Source organism: Montipora capricornis, unplaced genomic scaffold (genome assembly GCF_036669925.1).
Source record: "Montipora capricornis isolate CH-2021 unplaced genomic scaffold, ASM3666992v2 scaffold_434, whole genome shotgun sequence".
Taxonomy (NCBI): domain Eukaryota; kingdom Metazoa; phylum Cnidaria; class Anthozoa; order Scleractinia; family Acroporidae; genus Montipora; species Montipora capricornis.
In genome coordinates, this window is record NW_027180167.1 from 245,872 (window position 1) to 263,568 (window position 17,697).

The window sequence follows — 17,697 nt, forward strand, 5'->3', positions numbered from 1 at the left end:
TTTTTTAAAGTCTACAGCCGGGTCCAAATTCTGCAAGATTTTTATCTTGTCTCTCTTGTAAAGAACCCCTACAACTATTTTCTTGGGCTGTAGACTTGTCACCTCCTCAAACAAAGCCCGCAATATCCTGGAGAAAGCTGCAGGAAAGCCCGAGTGTTTGCATTACTCGTTAAGCTGATTGTACGAAAACTTATACCAACAGCTAGGATATTGGGTGAGGCAGAAACTGTACCTCACGAGACTTCTTCCTTCACTGGACTTAATGATGTCCTCCGGAAAACTTTGCTTTGGGAGGCCAAATCAAACTCCAGATCAGTTTACTCCTTTTGCGAACTCCAATGGCGCCAAAATGAAACCAACAAGCGTCACACTGAGAGTGGAGTGGAAACCAACCGGCAACAACAACAACAGGTACCTAGGGCCTCAGGCGTTTTTTAGTTTGCTTTACGTTCTAATAAATTTGCTCCCGTCCTTACCATCTGGCTGCGCTTCGATTACCTTTAGAAACATAGTGAAATTTTCTCTCCACAGGTATACAGCTAGCGCGTCGGTGGTATAGTGGTTAGCATAGCTGCCTTCCAAGCAGTTGACCCGGGTTCGATTCCCGGCCGACGCAGGTGCTCGGCATTTTGGCCACGTGTCTTGATCAATATGATCCTGGGGCTACAACCGACAGTGGATTCATTCTAACTGTCCGGGACAAAAAACTCACTTGGCGGCCAATATCAATGGCACACAGTATTGCTGTAGTAGCTAGTTAGCGTCGTTAGAGATTTCCATGAATGATTTGAGGCTCAAGAGTGAAGTGAGCTCAATAATACTCTGCGCAGGAGTGTCTTGCTTGATAGAAAGTTGCCGCCCCCTCTCTTTCCATAAGAATAGGCCAATTTCAATATATAACAATTCAGTCCGAAACAATTGGCATCATCTCGAGGTTTTGGGGAATAAATGCAAGGATTTGTATGGGTTTATTCCCCAGAGCCTTAACATGATGGCTTTTGTTTTGGACTAATTTTAGCATATCGAAATTGGTCTATTGAAAAGCGATCAGTGTCTTTGCAATGACGATTTTCGATTCGAGTGAGCCATCATTGGGTTGGGGGGGGGGGGGGGGAAGGGGGGGGGGGGTCTGAGTCACCTTACTGGACTCACTGAAGTAGCACAAGGAAGACACAACTACATTTGAGAAATCCCCAGTTAGTCTTTACCATCACAATCTCCAGGTCAGCGGAGTTTGGAAGGTTCTGAGTCACGAAACTGGACACACATCGAAGGAAGATGTACATTTGCTTTAAAATAACCTTAAAATAGAGGTCCCACCGGGATTTGAACTCGGATCGCTGGATTCAAAGTCCAGAGTGCTGACCATTACACCATGGGGCCGGCAACGAGATTAAAGAATGTCTAGTTTGATCAGTTCACCACGTTGACATCAAACAAATAACAATAATAATAATAATAATAATAATAATAATAAAATTAGAAGAGATTTGTAGGATAATTCAAATGGCCTTTACAGTCCATTCGACTGTACTGTCCTTACATTGTGAGACTAGATTGTCAACTAGAGAACCAAAGATGAACTGCTGTTTTTTCACTCGGTAAAAGAGCGCGGGCATGAACGACCTTTCTCATGTACCCAATGCCCGAAGAAACACTGCAAAATACAAGAAATATCTATAGGTTCCACCGAGATTGAACTCGGATCGCTGGATTCAGAGTCCAGAGTGCTGACCATTACACCATGGAACCAACCGGCAACAACAGGTATCTCGGACCTCGGACGTTTTTAGTTTGCTTTACTTTCTATTAAATTTGCTCCCATCCTTGCCATCTGGCTGCGCTCCGATTACCTTTGGGAAATATATATAGTGAAATTTTCTCTCCACAAGCATACAACCCGCGCGTGTGTTTTATCTAACCTACAGGTTATGGAATAAGTCTACATGCGGTTGACACTGAGACCTTCGTTAAGTTTATATTGTTTATAGAAAAGCGTTCGTAAAATTTGTGTTGTTGACAAATTTAAATGGGTTTAGATTTTCTCTAAAGAATTTGAACTGCATTTCGTTCGATTCTATCTGATTTCCTGTCGGGCTTTATTGAAATTAAATGTGGCATTACAAACAACAAAATTCGACCGGTATGATTTTTGACCTGTATATTTAAGAGAACTGGCAGTGTTAACTTCTATTTTACAGTGTTTTATTAATCAATTTGAGCATTAAAGGTTAATGAACGCTCCGTACGAATGCCTTTACCGTAAGAAAGAAGTCAAATTCAGAAAGCACTCAGACTTACGTGTTTTTCAGAGGTATCTTCCTGTTCGTCTGCCAGAGATCAGTTGCAAAGCTTGTTTAGGTCCCGGATGAAACGTCTCTCCCAGAACGCGGAAAAGCCTACATTCTTCTGTTCACGATATTTTTTTAAAGTCTACAGCCGGGTCCAAATTCTGTAAGATTTTTATCTTGTCTCTCTTGTGAAGAACCCCTACAACTATTTTCTTGGCCTGTAGACTTGTTACCTCCTCAAACAAAGCCCGCAATATCCCTGGAGAAAGCTGCAGGAAAGCCCGAGTGTTTGCATTACTCGTTAAGCTGATTGTACGAAAACTTATACCAACAGCTAGGATATTGGGTGAGGCAGAAACTGTACCTCACGAGACTTCTTCCTTCACTGGACTTAATGATGTCCTCCGGAAAACTTTGCTTTGGGAGGCCAAATCAAACTCCAGATCAGTTTACTCCTTTTGCGAACTCCAATGGCGCCAAAATGAAACCAACAAGCGTCACATTGAGAGTGGAGTGGAAACCAACCAGCAACAACAACAACAGGTACCTAGGGCCTCAGGCGTTTTTTAGTTTGCTTTACGTTCTAATAAATTTGCTCCCGTCCTTGCCATCTGGCTGCGCTCCGATTACCTTTGGAACATAGTGAAATTTTCTCTCCACAAATATACAGCTAGCGCGTCGGTGGTATAGTGGTTAGCATAGCTGCCTTCCAAGCAGTTGACCCGGGTTCGATTCCCGGCCGACGCAGGTGCTCGGCATTTTGGCCACGTGTCTTGATCAATATGATCCTGGGGCTACAACCGACAGTGGATTCATTCTAACTGTCCGGGACAAAAAAAATCACTTGACGGCCAATATCAATGGCACACAGTATTGCTGTAGTAGCTAGTTAAAGTCGTTAGAGATTTCCATGAATGATTTGAGGCCTTAAGAGTGAAGTGAGCTCAATAATACTCTGCGCAGGAATGTCTTGCTTGATAGAAAGTTGCCGCCCCCTCTTCTTTCCATAAAAATAGGCCAATTTCAATCTATAACAATTTAGTCCGAAACAATTGGCATCATCTCGAGGTTTTGGGGAATAAATGCAAGGATTTGTATGGGTTTATTCCCCAGAGCCTTGACATGATGGCTTTTGTTTTGGACTAATTTTAGTATATCGAAATTGGTCTATTGAAAAGCGATCAGTGTGTCTTTGCAATGACGATTTTCGATTCGAGTGAGCCATCATTGGGTGGGGGGGGGGGGGGGGGGAAGGGGGGGGGGTCTGAGTCACCTTACTGGGACTCACTGAAGTAGCACAAGGAAGACCCAACTACATTTGAGAAATCCCCAGTTAGTCTTTACCATCACAATCTCCAGGTCAGCGGAGTTTGGAAGGTTCTGAGTCACGAAACTGGACACACATTGAAGGAAGATGTACACAAAAATAACCTTAAAATAGAGGTCCCACCGGGATTTGAACTCGGATCGCTGGATTCAAAGTCCAGAGTCAAAGTCCAGAGTGCTGACCATTACACCATGGGGCCGGCAACGAGATTAAAGAATGTCTAGTTTGATCAGTTCACCACGTTGACATCAAACAAATAAATAATAATAATAATAATAATAAATAATAATCATAATAATAAAATTAGAAAGAGATTTGTAGGATAATTCAAATGGCCATTACAGTCCATTCGACTGTACTGTCCTTACATTGTGAGACTAGATTGTCAACTAGAGAACCAAAGATGAACTGCTGTTTTTTCACTCGGTAAAAGAGCGCGGGCATGAACGACCTTTCTCATGTACCCAATGCCCGAAGAGAAACACTGCAAAATACAAGAAATATTTATAGGTTCCACCGAGATTTGAACTCGGATCGCTGGATTCAGAGTCCAGAGTGCTGACCATTACACCATGGAACCAACCGGCAACAACAGGTATCTCGGACCTCGGACGTTTTTAGTTTGCTTTACTTTCTATTAAATTTGCTCCCATCCTTGCCATCTGGCTGCGCTCCGATTACCTTTGGGAAATATATATAGTGAAATTTTCTCTCCACAAGCATACAACCCGCGCGTGTTTTATCTAACCTACAGGTTATGGAATAAGTCTACATGTGGTTGACAGACCTTCGTTAAGTTTATATTGTTTACAGAAAAGCGTTCGTAAAATTTGTGTTGTTGACAAATTTAAATGGGTTTAGATTTTTTCTAAAGAATTTGAACTGCATTTCGTTCGATTCTATCTGATTTCCTGTCGGGCTTTATTGAAATTAAATGTGGCATTACAAACAACAAAATTCGACCGGTATGATTTTTGACCTGTATATTTAAGAGAACTGGCAGTGTTAACTTCTATTTTACAGTGTTTTATTAATCAATTTGAGCATTAAAGGTTAAACGAACGCTCCGTACGAATGCCTTTACCGTAAGAAAGAAGTCAAATTCAGAAAGCACTCAGACTTACGTGTTTTTCAGAGGTATCTTCCTGTTCGTCTGCCAGAGATCAGTTGCAAAGCTTGTTTAGGTCCCGGATGAAACGTCTCCCAGAACGCGGAAAAGCCTACATTCTTCTGTTCACGATATTTTTTTAAAGTCTACAGCCGGGTCCAAATTCTGCAAGATTTTTATCTTGTCTCTCTTGTAAAGAACCCCTACAACTATTTTCTTGGGCTGTAGACTTGTCACCTCCTCAAACAAAGCCCGCAATATCCTGGAGAAAGCTGCAGGAAAGCCCGAGTGTTTGCATTACTCGTTAAGCTGATTGTACGAAAACTTATACCAACAGCTAGGATATTGGGTGAGGCAGAAACTGTACCTCACGAGACTTCTTCCTTCACTGGACTTAATGATGTCCTCCGGAAAACTTTGCTTTGGGAGGCCAAATCAAACTCCAGATCAGTTTACTCCTTTTGCGAACTCCAATGGCGCCAAAATGAAACCAACAAGCGTCACATTGAGAGTGGAGTGGAAACCAACCGGCAACAACAACAACAGGTACCTAGGGCCTCAGGCGTTTTTTAGTTTGCTTTACGTTCTAATAAATTTGCTCCCGTCCTTACCATCTGGCTGCGCTTCGATTACCTTTGGAACATAGTGAAATTTTCTCTCCACAGGTATACAGCTAGCGCGTCGGTGGTATAGTGGTTAGCATAGCTGCCTTCCAAGCAGTTGACCCGGGTTCGATTCCCGGCCGACGCAGGTGCTCGGCATTTTGGCCACGTGTCTTGATCAATATGATCCTGGGGCTACAACCGACAGTGGATTCATTCTAACTGTCCGGGACAAAAAACTCACTTGGCGGCCAATATCAATGGCACACAGTATTGCTGTAGTAGCTAGTTAGCGTCGTTAGAGATTTCCATGAATGATTTGAGGCTCAAGAGTGAAGTGAGCTCAATAATACTCTGCGCAGGAGTGTCTTGCTTGATAGAAAGTTGCCGCCCCCTCTCTTTCCATAAGAATAGGCCAATTTCAATATATAACAATTCAGTCCGAAACAATTGGCATCATCTCGAGGTTTTGGGGAATAAATGCAAGGATTTGTATGGGTTTATTCCCCAGAGCCTTAACATGATGGCTTTTGTTTTGGACTAATTTTAGCATATCGAAATTGGTCTATTGAAAAGCGATCAGTGTCTTTGCAATGACGATTTTCGATTCGAGTGAGCCATCATTGGGTGGGGGGGGCCGGGGGGGGGGGGGGGGGGGGTCTGAGTCACCTTACTGGACTCACTGAAGTAGCACAAGGAAGACCCAACTACATTTGAGAAATCCCCAGTTAGTCTTTACCATCACAATCTCCAGGTCAGCGGAGTTTGGAAGGTTCTGAGTCACGAAACTGGACACACATCGAAGGAAGATGTACATTTGCTTTAAAATAACCTTAAAATAGAGGTCCCACCGGGATTTGAACTCGGATCGCTGGATTCAAAGTCCAGAGTGCTGACCATTACACCATGGGGCCGGCAACGAGATTAAAGAATGTCTAGTTTGATCAGTTCACCACGTTGACATCAAACAAATAACAATAATAATAATAATAATAATAATAATAATAAAATTAGAAGAGATTTGTAGGATAATTCAAATGGCCTTTACAGTCCATTCGACTGTACTGTCCTTACATTGTGAGACTAGATTGTCAACTAGAGAACCAAAGATGAACTGCTGTTTTTTCACTCGGTAAAAGAGCGCGGGCATGAACGACCTTTCTCATGTACCCAATGCCCGAAGAAACACTGCAAAATACAAGAAATATCTATAGGTTCCACCGAGATTTGAACTCGGATCGCTGGATTCAGAGTCCAGAGTGCTGACCATTACACCATGGAACCAACCGGCAACAACAGGTATCTCGGACCTCGGACGTTTTTAGTTTGCTTTACTTTCTATTAAATTTGCTCCCATCCTTGCCATCTGGCTGCGCTCCGATTACCTTTGGGAAATATATATAGTGAAATTTTCTCTCCACAAGCATACAACCCGCGCGTGTTTTATCTAACCTACAGGTTATGGAATAAGTCTACATGTGGTTGACAGACCTTCGTTAAGTTTATATTGTTTACAGAAAAGCGTTCGTAAAATTTGTGTTGTTGACAAATTTAAATGGGTTTAGATTTTTTCTAAAGAATTTGAACTGCATTTCGTTCGATTCTATCTGATTTCCTGTCGGGCTTTATTGAAATTAAATGTGGCATTACAAACAACAAAATTCGACCGGTATGATTTTTGACCTGTATATTTAAGAGAACTGGCAGTGTTAACTTCTATTTTACAGTGTTTTATTAATCAATTTGAGCATTAAAGGTTAAACGAACGCTCCGTACGAATGCCTTTACCGTAAGAAAGAAGTCAAATTCAGAAAGCACTCAGACTTACGTGTTTTTCAGAGGTATCTTCCTGTTCGTCTGCCAGAGATCAGTTGCAAAGCTTGTTTAGGTCCCGGATGAAACGTCTCCCAGAACGCGGAAAAGCCTACATTCTTCTGTTCACGATATTTTTTTAAAGTCTACAGCCGGGTCCAAATTCTGCAAGATTTTTATCTTGTCTCTCTTGTAAAGAACCCCTACAACTATTTTCTTGGGCTGTAGACTTGTCACCTCCTCAAACAAAGCCCGCAATATCCTGGAGAAAGCTGCAGGAAAGCCCGAGTGTTTGCATTACTCGTTAAGCTGATTGTACGAAAACTTATACCAACAGCTAGGATATTGGGTGAGGCAGAAACTGTACCTCACGAGACTTCTTCCTTCACTGGACTTAATGATGTCCTCCGGAAAACTTTGCTTTGGGAGGCCAAATCAAACTCCAGATCAGTTTACTCCTTTTGCGAACTCCAATGGCGCCAAAATGAAACCAACAAGCGTCACATTGAGAGTGGAGTGGAAACCAACCGGCAACAACAACAACAGGTACCTAGGGCCTCAGGCGTTTTTTAGTTTGCTTTACGTTCTAATAAATTTGCTCCCGTCCTTACCATCTGGCTGCGCTTCGATTACCTTTGGAACATAGTGAAATTTTCTCTCCACAGGTATACAGCTAGCGCGTCGGTGGTATAGTGGTTAGCATAGCTGCCTTCCAAGCAGTTGACCCGGGTTCGATTCCCGGCCGACGCAGGTGCTCGGCATTTTGGCCACGTGTCTTGATCAATATGATCCTGGGGCTACAACCGACAGTGGATTCATTCTAACTGTCCGGGACAAAAAACTCACTTGGCGGCCAATATCAATGGCACACAGTATTGCTGTAGTAGCTAGTTAGCGTCGTTAGAGATTTCCATGAATGATTTGAGGCTCAAGAGTGAAGTGAGCTCAATAATACTCTGCGCAGGAGTGTCTTGCTTGATAGAAAGTTGCCGCCCCCTCTCTTTCCATAAGAATAGGCCAATTTCAATATATAACAATTCAGTCCGAAACAATTGGCATCATCTCGAGGTTTTGGGGAATAAATGCAAGGATTTGTATGGGTTTATTCCCCAGAGCCTTAACATGATGGCTTTTGTTTTGGACTAATTTTAGCATATCGAAATTGGTCTATTGAAAAGCGATCAGTGTCTTTGCAATGACGATTTTCGATTCGAGTGAGCCATCATTGGGTTGGGGGGGAGGGGGGGGCACGGGGGGGGGGGGTCTGAGTCACCTTACTGGACTCACTGAAGTAGCACAAGGAAGACACAACTACATTTGAGAAATCCCCAGTTAGTCTTTACCATCACAATCTCCAGGTCAGCGGAGTTTGGAAGGTTCTGAGTCACGAAACTGGACACACATCGAAGGAAGATGTACATTTGCTTTAAAATAACCTTAAAATAGAGGTCCCACCGGGATTTGAACTCGGATCGCTGGATTCAAAGTCCAGAGTGCTGACCATTACACCATGGGGCCGGCAACGAGATTAAAGAATGTCTAGTTTGATCAGTTCACCACGTTGACATCAAACAAATAACAATAATAATAATAATAATAATAATAATAATAAAATTAGAAGAGATTTGTAGGATAATTCAAATGGCCTTTACAGTCCATTCGACTGTACTGTCCTTACATTGTGAGACTAGATTGTCAACTAGAGAACCAAAGATGAACTGCTGTTTTTTCACTCGGTAAAAGAGCGCGGGCATGAACGACCTTTCTCATGTACCCAATGCCCGAAGAAACACTGCAAAATACAAGAAATATCTATAGGTTCCACCGAGATTTGAACTCGGATCGCTGGATTCAGAGTCCAGAGTGCTGACCATTACACCATGGAACCACCGGCAACAACAGGTATCTCGGACCTCGGACGTTTTTAGTTTGCTTTACTTTCTATTAAATTTGCTCCCATCCTTGCCATCTGGCTGCGCTCCGATTACCTTTGGGAAATATATATAGTGAAATTTTCTCTCCACAAGCATACAACCCGCGCGTGTTTTATCTAACCTACAGGTTATGGAATAAGTCTACATGTGGTTGACAGACCTTCGTTAAGTTTATATTGTTTACAGAAAAGCGTTCGTAAAATTTGTGTTGTTGACAAATTTAAATGGGTTTAGATTTTTTCTAAAGAATTTGAACTGCATTTCGTTCGATTCTATCTGATTTCCTGTCGGGCTTTATTGAAATTAAATGTGGCATTACAAACAACAAAATTCGACCGGTATGATTTTTGACCTGTATATTTAAGAGAACTGGCAGTGTTAACTTCTATTTTACAGTGTTTTATTAATCAATTTGAGCATTAAAGGTTAAACGAACGCTCCGTACGAATGCCTTTACCGTAAGAAAGAAGTCAAATTCAGAAAGCACTCAGACTTACGTGTTTTTCAGAGGTATCTTCCTGTTCGTCTGCCAGAGATCAGTTGCAAAGCTTGTTTAGGTCCCGGATGAAACGTCTCCCAGAACGCGGAAAAGCCTACATTCTTCTGTTCACGATATTTTTTTAAAGTCTACAGCCGGGTCCAAATTCTGCAAGATTTTTATCTTGTCTCTCTTGTAAAGAACCCCTACAACTATTTTCTTGGGCTGTAGACTTGTCACCTCCTCAAACAAAGCCCGCAATATCCTGGAGAAAGCTGCAGGAAAGCCCGAGTGTTTGCATTACTCGTTAAGCTGATTGTACGAAAACTTATACCAACAGCTAGGATATTGGGTGAGGCAGAAACTGTACCTCACGAGACTTCTTCCTTCACTGGACTTAATGATGTCCTCCGGAAAACTTTGCTTTGGGAGGCCAAATCAAACTCCAGATCAGTTTACTCCTTTTGCGAACTCCAATGGCGCCAAAATGAAACCAACAAGCGTCACATTGAGAGTGGAGTGGAAACCAACCGGCAACAACAACAACAGGTACCTAGGGCCTCAGGCGTTTTTTAGTTTGCTTTACGTTCTAATAAATTTGCTCCCGTCCTTACCATCTGGCTGCGCTTCGATTACCTTTAGAAAATAGTGAAATTTTCTCTCCACAGGTATACAGCTAGCGCGTCGGTGGTATAGTGGTTAGCATAGCTGCCTTCCAAGCAGTTGACCCGGGTTCGATTCCCGGCCGACGCAGGTGCTCGGCATTTTGGCCACGTGTCTTGATCAATATGATCCTGGGGCTACAACCGACAGTGGATTCATTCTAACTGTCCGGGACAAAAAACTCACTTGGCGGCCAATATCAATGGCACACAGTATTGCTGTAGTAGCTAGTTAGCGTCGTTAGAGATTTCCATGAATGATTTGAGGCTCAAGAGTGAAGTGAGCTCAATAATACTCTGCGCAGGAGTGTCTTGCTTGATAGAAAGTTGCCGCCCCCTCTCTTTCCATAAGAATAGGCCAATTTCAATATATAACAATTCAGTCCGAAACAATTGGCATCATCTCGAGGTTTTGGGGAATAAATGCAAGGATTTGTATGGGTTTATTCCCCAGAGCCTTAACATGATGGCTTTTGTTTTGGACTAATTTTAGCATATCGAAATTGGTCTATTGAAAAGCGATCAGTGTCTTTGCAATGACGATTTTCGATTCGAGTGAGCCATCATTGGGTTGGGGGGGAGGGGGGGGGAGGGGGGGGGGGGGTCTGAGTCACCTTACTGGACTCACTGAAGTAGCACAAGGAAGACCCAACTACATTTGAGAAATCCCCAGTTAGTCTTTACCATCACAATCTCCAGGTCAGCGGAGTTTGGAAGGTTCTGAGTCACGAAACTGGACACACATCGAAGGAAGATGTACATTTGCTTTAAAATAACCTTAAAATAGAGGTCCCACCGGGATTTGAACTCGGATCGCTGGATTCAAAGTCCAGAGTGCTGACCATTACACCATGGGGCCGGCAACGAGATTAAAGAATGTCTAGTTTGATCAGTTCACCACGTTGACATCAAACAAATAACAATAATAATAATAATAATAATAATAATAATAAAATTAGAAGAGATTTGTAGGATAATTCAAATGGCCTTTACAGTCCATTCGACTGTACTGTCCTTACATTGTGAGACTAGATTGTCAACTAGAGAACCAAAGATGAACTGCTGTTTTTTCACTCGGTAAAAGAGCGCGGGCATGAACGACCTTTCTCATGTACCCAATGCCCGAAGAAACACTGCAAAATACAAGAAATATCTATAGGTTCCACCGAGATTTGAACTCGGATCGCTGGATTCAGAGTCCAGAGTGCTGACCATTACACCATGGAACCACCGGCAACAACAGGTATCTCGGACCTCGGACGTTTTTAGTTTGCTTTACTTTCTATTAAATTTGCTCCCATCCTTGCCATCTGGCTGCGCTCCGATTACCTTTGGGAAATATATATAGTGAAATTTTCTCTCCACAAGCATACAACCCGCGCGTGTTTTATCTAACCTACAGGTTATGGAATAAGTCTACATGTGGTTGACAGACCTTCGTTAAGTTTATATTGTTTACAGAAAAGCGTTCGTAAAATTTGGTGTGTTGACAAATTTAAATGGGTTTAGATTTTTTCTAAAGAATTTGAACTGCATTTCGTTCGATTCTATCTGATTTCCTGTCGGGCTTTATTGAAATTAAATGTGGCATTACAAACAACAAAATTCGACCGGTATGATTTTTGACCTGTATATTTAAGAGAACTGGCAGTGTTAACTTCTATTTTACAGTGTTTTATTAATCAATTTGAGCATTAAAGGTTAAACGAACGCTCCGTACGAATGCCTTTACCGTAAGAAAGAAGTCAAATTCAGAAAGCACTCAGACTTACGTGTTTTTCAGAGGTATCTTCCTGTTCGTCTGCCAGAGATCAGTTGCAAAGCTTGTTTAGGTCCCGGATGAAACGTCTCCCAGAACGCGGAAAAGCCTACATTCTTCTGTTCACGATATTTTTTTAAAGTCTACAGCCGGGTCCAAATTCTGCAAGATTTTTATCTTGTCTCTCTTGTAAAGAACCCCTACAACTATTTTCTTGGGCTGTAGACTTGTCACCTCCTCAAACAAAGCCCGCAATATCCTGGAGAAAGCTGCAGGAAAGCCCGAGTGTTTGCATTACTCGTTAAGCTGATTGTACGAAAACTTATACCAACAGCTAGGATATTGGGTGAGGCAGAAACTGTACCTCACGAGACTTCTTCCTTCACTGGACTTAATGATGTCCTCCGGAAAACTTTGCTTTGGGAGGCCAAATCAAACTCCAGATCAGTTTACTCCTTTTGCGAACTCCAATGGCGCCAAAATGAAACCAACAAGCGTCACACTGAGAGTGGAGTGGAAACCAACCGGCAACAACAACAACAGGTACCTAGGGCCTCAGGCGTTTTTTAGTTTGCTTTACGTTCTAATAAATTTGCTCCCGTCCTTACCATCTGGCTGCGCTTCGATTACCTTTGTAAGATATTGAAATTTTCTCTCCACAGGTATACAGCTAGCGCGTCGGTGGTATAGTGGTTAGCATAGCTGCCTTCCAAGCAGTTGACCCGGGTTCGATTCCCGGCCGACGCAGGTGCTCGGCATTTTGGCCACGTGTCTTGATCAATATGATCCTGGGGCTACAACCGACAGTGGATTCATTCTAACTGTCCGGGACAAAAAACTCACTTGGCGGCCAATATCAATGGCACACAGTATTGCTGTAGTAGCTAGTTAGCGTCGTTAGAGATTTCCATGAATGATTTGAGGCTCAAGAGTGAAGTGAGCTCAATAATACTCTGCGCAGGAGTGTCTTGCTTGATAGAAAGTTGCCGCCCCCTCTCTTTCCATAAGAATAGGCCAATTTCAATATATAACAATTCAGTCCGAAACAATTGGCATCATCTCGAGGTTTTGGGGAATAAATGCAAGGATTTGTATGGGTTTATTCCCCAGAGCCTTAACATGATGGCTTTTGTTTTGGACTAATTTTAGCATATCGAAATTGGTCTATTGAAAAGCGATCAGTGTCTTTGCAATGACGATTTTCGATTCGAGTGAGCCATCATTGGGTTGGGGGGGAGGGGGGGGGAAGGGGGGGGGGGGGGTCTGAGTCACCTTACTGGACTCACTGAAGTAGCACAAGGAAGACCCAACTACATTTGAGAAATCCCCAGTTAGTCTTTACCATCACAATCTCCAGGTCAGCGGAGTTTGGAAGGTTCTGAGTCACGAAACTGGACACACATTGAAGGAAGATGTACATTTGCTTTAAAATAACCTTAAAATAGAGGTCCCACCGGGATTTGAACTCGGATCGCTGGATTCAAAGTCCAGAGTGCTGACCATTACACCATGGGGCCGGCAACGAGATTAAAGAATGTCTAGTTTGATCAGTTCACCACGTTGACATCAAACAAATAACAATAATAATAATAATAATAATAATAATAATAAAATTAGAAGAGATTTGTAGGATAATTCAAATGGCCTTTACAGTCCATTCGACTGTACTGTCCTTACATTGTGAGACTAGATTGTCAACTAGAGAACCAAAGATGAACTGCTGTTTTTTCACTCGGTAAAAGAGCGCGGGCATGAACGACCTTTCTCATGTACCCAATGCCCGAAGAAACACTGCAAAATACAAGAAATATCTATAGGTTCCACCGAGATTTGAACTCGGATCGCTGGATTCAGAGTCCAGAGTGCTGACCATTACACCATGGAACCACCGGCAACAACAGGTATCTCGGACCTCGGACGTTTTTAGTTTGCTTTACTTTCTATTAAATTTGCTCCCATCCTTGCCATCTGGCTGCGCTCCGATTACCTTTGGGAAATATATATAGTGAAATTTTCTCTCCACAAGCATACAACCCGCGCGTGTTTTATCTAACCTACAGGTTATGGAATAAGTCTACATGTGGTTGACAGACCTTCGTTAAGTTTATATTGTTTACAGAAAAGCGTTCGTAAAATTTGTTGTTGACAAATTTAAATGGGTTTAGATTTTTTCTAAAGAATTTGAACTGCATTTCGTTCGATTCTATCTGATTTCCTGTCGGGCTTTATTGAAATTAAATGTGGCATTACAAACAACAAAATTCGACCGGTATGATTTTTGACCTGTATATTTAAGAGAACTGGCAGTGTTAACTTCTATTTTACAGTGTTTTATTAATCAATTTGAGCATTAAAGGTTAAACGAACGCTCCGTACGAATGCCTTTACCGTAAGAAAGAAGTCAAATTCAGAAAGCACTCAGACTTACGTGTTTTTCAGAGGTATCTTCCTGTTCGTCTGCCAGAGATCAGTTGCAAAGCTTGTTTAGGTCCCGGATGAAACGTCTCCCAGAACGCGGAAAAGCCTACATTCTTCTGTTCACGATATTTTTTTAAAGTCTACAGCCGGGTCCAAATTCTGCAAGATTTTTATCTTGTCTCTCTTGTAAAGAACCCCTACAACTATTTTCTTGGGCTGTAGACTTGTCACCTCCTCAAACAAAGCCCGCAATATCCTGGAGAAAGCTGCAGGAAAGCCCGAGTGTTTGCATTACTCGTTAAGCTGATTGTACGAAAACTTATACCAACAGCTAGGATATTGGGTGAGGCAGAAACTGTACCTCACGAGACTTCTTCCTTCACTGGACTTAATGATGTCCTCCGGAAAACTTTGCTTTGGGAGGCCAAATCAAACTCCAGATCAGTTTACTCCTTTTGCGAACTCCAATGGCGCCAAAATGAAACCAACAAGCGTCACATTGAGAGTGGAGTGGAAACCAACCGGCAACAACAACAACAGGTACCTAGGGCCTCAGGCGTTTTTTAGTTTGCTTTACGTTCTAATAAATTTGCTCCCGTCCTTACCATCTGGCTGCGCTTCGATTACCTTTGAAACATAGTGAAATTTTCTCTCCACAGGTATACAGCTAGCGCGTCGGTGGTATAGTGGTTAGCATAGCTGCCTTCCAAGCAGTTGACCCGGGTTCGATTCCCGGCCGACGCAGGTGCTCGGCATTTTGGCCACGTGTCTTGATCAATATGATCCTGGGGCTACAACCGACAGTGGATTCATTCTAACTGTCCGGGACAAAAAACTCACTTGGCGGCCAATATCAATGGCACACAGTATTGCTGTAGTAGCTAGTTAGCGTCGTTAGAGATTTCCATGAATGATTTGAGGCTCAAGAGTGAAGTGAGCTCAATAATACTCTGCGCAGGAGTGTCTTGCTTGATAGAAAGTTGCCGCCCCCTCTCTTTCCATAAGAATAGGCCAATTTCAATATATAACAATTCAGTCCGAAACAATTGGCATCATCTCGAGGTTTTGGGGAATAAATGCAAGGATTTGTATGGGTTTATTCCCCAGAGCCTTAACATGATGGCTTTTGTTTTGGACTAATTTTAGCATATCGAAATTGGTCTATTGAAAAGCGATCAGTGTCTTTGCAATGACGATTTTCGATTCGAGTGAGCCATCATTGGGTGGGGACGGGGGGGTCTGAGTCACCTTACTGGACTCACTGAAGTAGCACAAGGAAGACCCAACTACATTTGAGAAATCCCCAGTTAGTCTTTACCATCACAATCTCCAGGTCAGCGGAGTTTGGAAGGTTCTGAGTCACGAAACTGGACACACATCGAAGGAAGATGTACATTTGCTTTAAAATAACCTTAAAATAGAGGTCCCACCGGGATTTGAACTCGGATCGCTGGATTCAAAGTCCAGAGTGCTGACCATTACACCATGGGGCCGGCAACGAGATTAAAGAATGTCTAGTTTGATCAGTTCACCACGTTGACATCAAACAAATAACAATAATAATAATAATAATAATAATAATAATAAAATTAGAAGAGATTTGTAGGATAATTCAAATGGCCTTTACAGTCCATTCGACTGTACTGTCCTTACATTGTGAGACTAGATTGTCAACTAGAGAACCAAAGATGAACTGCTGTTTTTTCACTCGGTAAAAGAGCGCGGGCATGAACGACCTTTCTCATGTACCCAATGCCCGAAGAAACACTGCAAAATACAAGAAATATCTATAGGTTCCACCGAGATTTGAACTCGGATCGCTGGATTCAGAGTCCAGAGTGCTGACCATTACACCATGGAACCACCGGCAACAACAGGTATCTCGGACCTCGGACGTTTTTAGTTTGCTTTACTTTCTATTAAATTTGCTCCCATCCTTGCCATCTGGCTGCGCTCCGATTACCTTTGGGAAATATATATAGTGAAATTTTCTCTCCACAAGCATACAACCCGCGCGTGTTTTATCTAACCTACAGGTTATGGAATAAGTCTACATGTGGTTGACAGACCTTCGTTAAGTTTATATTGTTTACAGAAAAGCGTTCGTAAAATTTGAATTGTTGACAAATTTAAATGGGTTTAGATTTTTTCTAAAGAATTTGAACTGCATTTCGTTCGATTCTATCTGATTTCCTGTCGGGCTTTATTGAAATTAAATGTGGCATTACAAACAACAAAATTCGACCGGTATGATTTTTGACCTGTATATTTAAGAGAACTGGCAGTGTTAACTTCTATTTTACAGTGTTTTATTAATCAATTTGAGCATTAAAGGTTAAACGAACGCTCCGTACGAATGCCTTTACCGTAAGAAAGAAGTCAAATTCAGAAAGCACTCAGACTTACGTGTTTTTCAGAGGTATCTTCCTGTTCGTCTGCCAGAGATCAGTTGCAAAGCTTGTTTAGGTCCCGGATGAAACGTCTCCCAGAACGCGGAAAAGCCTACATTCTTCTGTTCACGATATTTTTTTAAAGTCTACAGCCGGGTCCAAATTCTGCAAGATTTTTATCTTGTCTCTCTTGTAAAGAACCCCTACAACTATTTTCTTGGGCTGTAGACTTGTCACCTCCTCAAACAAAGCCCGCAATATCCTGGAGAAAGCTGCAGGAAAGCCCGAGTGTTTGCATTACTCGTTAAGCTGATTGTACGAAAACTTATACCAACAGCTAGGATATTGGGTGAGGCAGAAACTGTACCTCACGAGACTTCTTCCTTCACTGGACTTAATGATGTCCTCCGGAAAACTTTGCTTTGGGAGGCCAAATCAAACTCCAGATCAGTTTACTCCTTTTGCGAACTCCAATGGCGCCAAAATGAAACCAACAAGCGTCACACTGAGAGTGGAGTGGAAACCAACCGGCAACAACAACAACAGGTACCTAGGGCCTCAGGCGTTTTTTAGTTTGCTTTACGTTCTAATAAATTTGCTCCCGTCCTTACCATCTGGCTGCGCTTCGATTACCTTTGGAACATAGTGAAATTTTCTCTCCACAGGTATACAGCTAGCGCGTCGGTGGTATAGTGGTTAGCATAGCTGCCTTCCAAGCAGTTGACCCGGGTTCGATTCCCGGCCGACGCAGGTGCTCGGCATTTTGGCCACGTGTCTTGATCAATATGATCCTGGGGCTACAACCGACAGTGGATTCATTCTAACTGTCCGGGACAAAAAACTCACTTGGCGGCCAATATCAATGGCACACAGTATTGCTGTAGTAGCTAGTTAGCGTCGTTAGAGATTTCCATGA

The 17,697-nt window shown here is 42.5% G+C and overlaps 22 non-coding genes across 22 annotated transcripts; 8 read left to right on the forward strand and 14 right to left on the reverse strand.

Moving 5' to 3' along the window:
* The first annotated feature begins 544 nt into the window (after positions 1 to 544).
* On the forward strand, positions 545 to 616 carry Trnag-ucc (transfer RNA glycine (anticodon UCC)). Its single transcript has one exon. It is a non-coding gene; the product is annotated as a tRNA-Gly (tRNA).
* Positions 617 to 1,311: 695 nt separating this feature from the next.
* Trnaq-uug (transfer RNA glutamine (anticodon UUG)) lies at positions 1,312 to 1,383 on the reverse strand. The gene has a single exon. It is a non-coding gene; the product is annotated as a tRNA-Gln (tRNA).
* A 298-nt stretch (positions 1,384 to 1,681) lies between these two features.
* On the reverse strand, positions 1,682 to 1,752 carry Trnaq-cug (transfer RNA glutamine (anticodon CUG)). The gene has a single exon. It is a non-coding gene; the product is annotated as a tRNA-Gln (tRNA).
* A 1,214-nt stretch (positions 1,753 to 2,966) lies between these two features.
* Trnag-ucc (transfer RNA glycine (anticodon UCC)) lies at positions 2,967 to 3,038 on the forward strand. The gene has a single exon. It is a non-coding gene; the product is annotated as a tRNA-Gly (tRNA).
* Positions 3,039 to 3,732: 694 nt separating this feature from the next.
* On the reverse strand, positions 3,733 to 3,817 carry Trnaq-uug (transfer RNA glutamine (anticodon UUG)). Its single transcript is given in 2 exon segments — positions 3,733 to 3,767; positions 3,781 to 3,817. It is a non-coding gene; the product is annotated as a tRNA-Gln (tRNA).
* Positions 3,818 to 4,126: 309 nt separating this feature from the next.
* Positions 4,127 to 4,198, reverse strand: Trnaq-cug (transfer RNA glutamine (anticodon CUG)). Its single transcript has one exon. It is a non-coding gene; the product is annotated as a tRNA-Gln (tRNA).
* Positions 4,199 to 5,404: 1,206 nt separating this feature from the next.
* On the forward strand, positions 5,405 to 5,476 carry Trnag-ucc (transfer RNA glycine (anticodon UCC)). Its single transcript has one exon. It is a non-coding gene; the product is annotated as a tRNA-Gly (tRNA).
* A 694-nt stretch (positions 5,477 to 6,170) lies between these two features.
* Trnaq-uug (transfer RNA glutamine (anticodon UUG)) lies at positions 6,171 to 6,242 on the reverse strand. Its single transcript has one exon. It is a non-coding gene; the product is annotated as a tRNA-Gln (tRNA).
* Positions 6,243 to 6,540: 298 nt separating this feature from the next.
* On the reverse strand, positions 6,541 to 6,612 carry Trnaq-cug (transfer RNA glutamine (anticodon CUG)). Its single transcript has one exon. It is a non-coding gene; the product is annotated as a tRNA-Gln (tRNA).
* A 1,206-nt stretch (positions 6,613 to 7,818) lies between these two features.
* Trnag-ucc (transfer RNA glycine (anticodon UCC)) lies at positions 7,819 to 7,890 on the forward strand. Its single transcript has one exon. It is a non-coding gene; the product is annotated as a tRNA-Gly (tRNA).
* A 696-nt stretch (positions 7,891 to 8,586) lies between these two features.
* On the reverse strand, positions 8,587 to 8,658 carry Trnaq-uug (transfer RNA glutamine (anticodon UUG)). The gene has a single exon. It is a non-coding gene; the product is annotated as a tRNA-Gln (tRNA).
* A 298-nt stretch (positions 8,659 to 8,956) lies between these two features.
* Trnaq-cug (transfer RNA glutamine (anticodon CUG)) lies at positions 8,957 to 9,028 on the reverse strand. The gene has a single exon. It is a non-coding gene; the product is annotated as a tRNA-Gln (tRNA).
* Positions 9,029 to 10,233: 1,205 nt separating this feature from the next.
* On the forward strand, positions 10,234 to 10,305 carry Trnag-ucc (transfer RNA glycine (anticodon UCC)). The gene has a single exon. It is a non-coding gene; the product is annotated as a tRNA-Gly (tRNA).
* A 696-nt stretch (positions 10,306 to 11,001) lies between these two features.
* Positions 11,002 to 11,073, reverse strand: Trnaq-uug (transfer RNA glutamine (anticodon UUG)). The gene has a single exon. It is a non-coding gene; the product is annotated as a tRNA-Gln (tRNA).
* Positions 11,074 to 11,371: 298 nt separating this feature from the next.
* Trnaq-cug (transfer RNA glutamine (anticodon CUG)) lies at positions 11,372 to 11,443 on the reverse strand. The gene has a single exon. It is a non-coding gene; the product is annotated as a tRNA-Gln (tRNA).
* Positions 11,444 to 12,648: 1,205 nt separating this feature from the next.
* On the forward strand, positions 12,649 to 12,720 carry Trnag-ucc (transfer RNA glycine (anticodon UCC)). The gene has a single exon. It is a non-coding gene; the product is annotated as a tRNA-Gly (tRNA).
* Positions 12,721 to 13,418: 698 nt separating this feature from the next.
* On the reverse strand, positions 13,419 to 13,490 carry Trnaq-uug (transfer RNA glutamine (anticodon UUG)). Its single transcript has one exon. It is a non-coding gene; the product is annotated as a tRNA-Gln (tRNA).
* A 298-nt stretch (positions 13,491 to 13,788) lies between these two features.
* Trnaq-cug (transfer RNA glutamine (anticodon CUG)) lies at positions 13,789 to 13,860 on the reverse strand. The gene has a single exon. It is a non-coding gene; the product is annotated as a tRNA-Gln (tRNA).
* A 1,203-nt stretch (positions 13,861 to 15,063) lies between these two features.
* Trnag-ucc (transfer RNA glycine (anticodon UCC)) lies at positions 15,064 to 15,135 on the forward strand. The gene has a single exon. It is a non-coding gene; the product is annotated as a tRNA-Gly (tRNA).
* A 677-nt stretch (positions 15,136 to 15,812) lies between these two features.
* Trnaq-uug (transfer RNA glutamine (anticodon UUG)) lies at positions 15,813 to 15,884 on the reverse strand. The gene has a single exon. It is a non-coding gene; the product is annotated as a tRNA-Gln (tRNA).
* Positions 15,885 to 16,182: 298 nt separating this feature from the next.
* Positions 16,183 to 16,254, reverse strand: Trnaq-cug (transfer RNA glutamine (anticodon CUG)). The gene has a single exon. It is a non-coding gene; the product is annotated as a tRNA-Gln (tRNA).
* Positions 16,255 to 17,459: 1,205 nt separating this feature from the next.
* On the forward strand, positions 17,460 to 17,531 carry Trnag-ucc (transfer RNA glycine (anticodon UCC)). The gene has a single exon. It is a non-coding gene; the product is annotated as a tRNA-Gly (tRNA).
* The last annotated feature ends 166 nt before the right edge of the window (positions 17,532 to 17,697 follow it).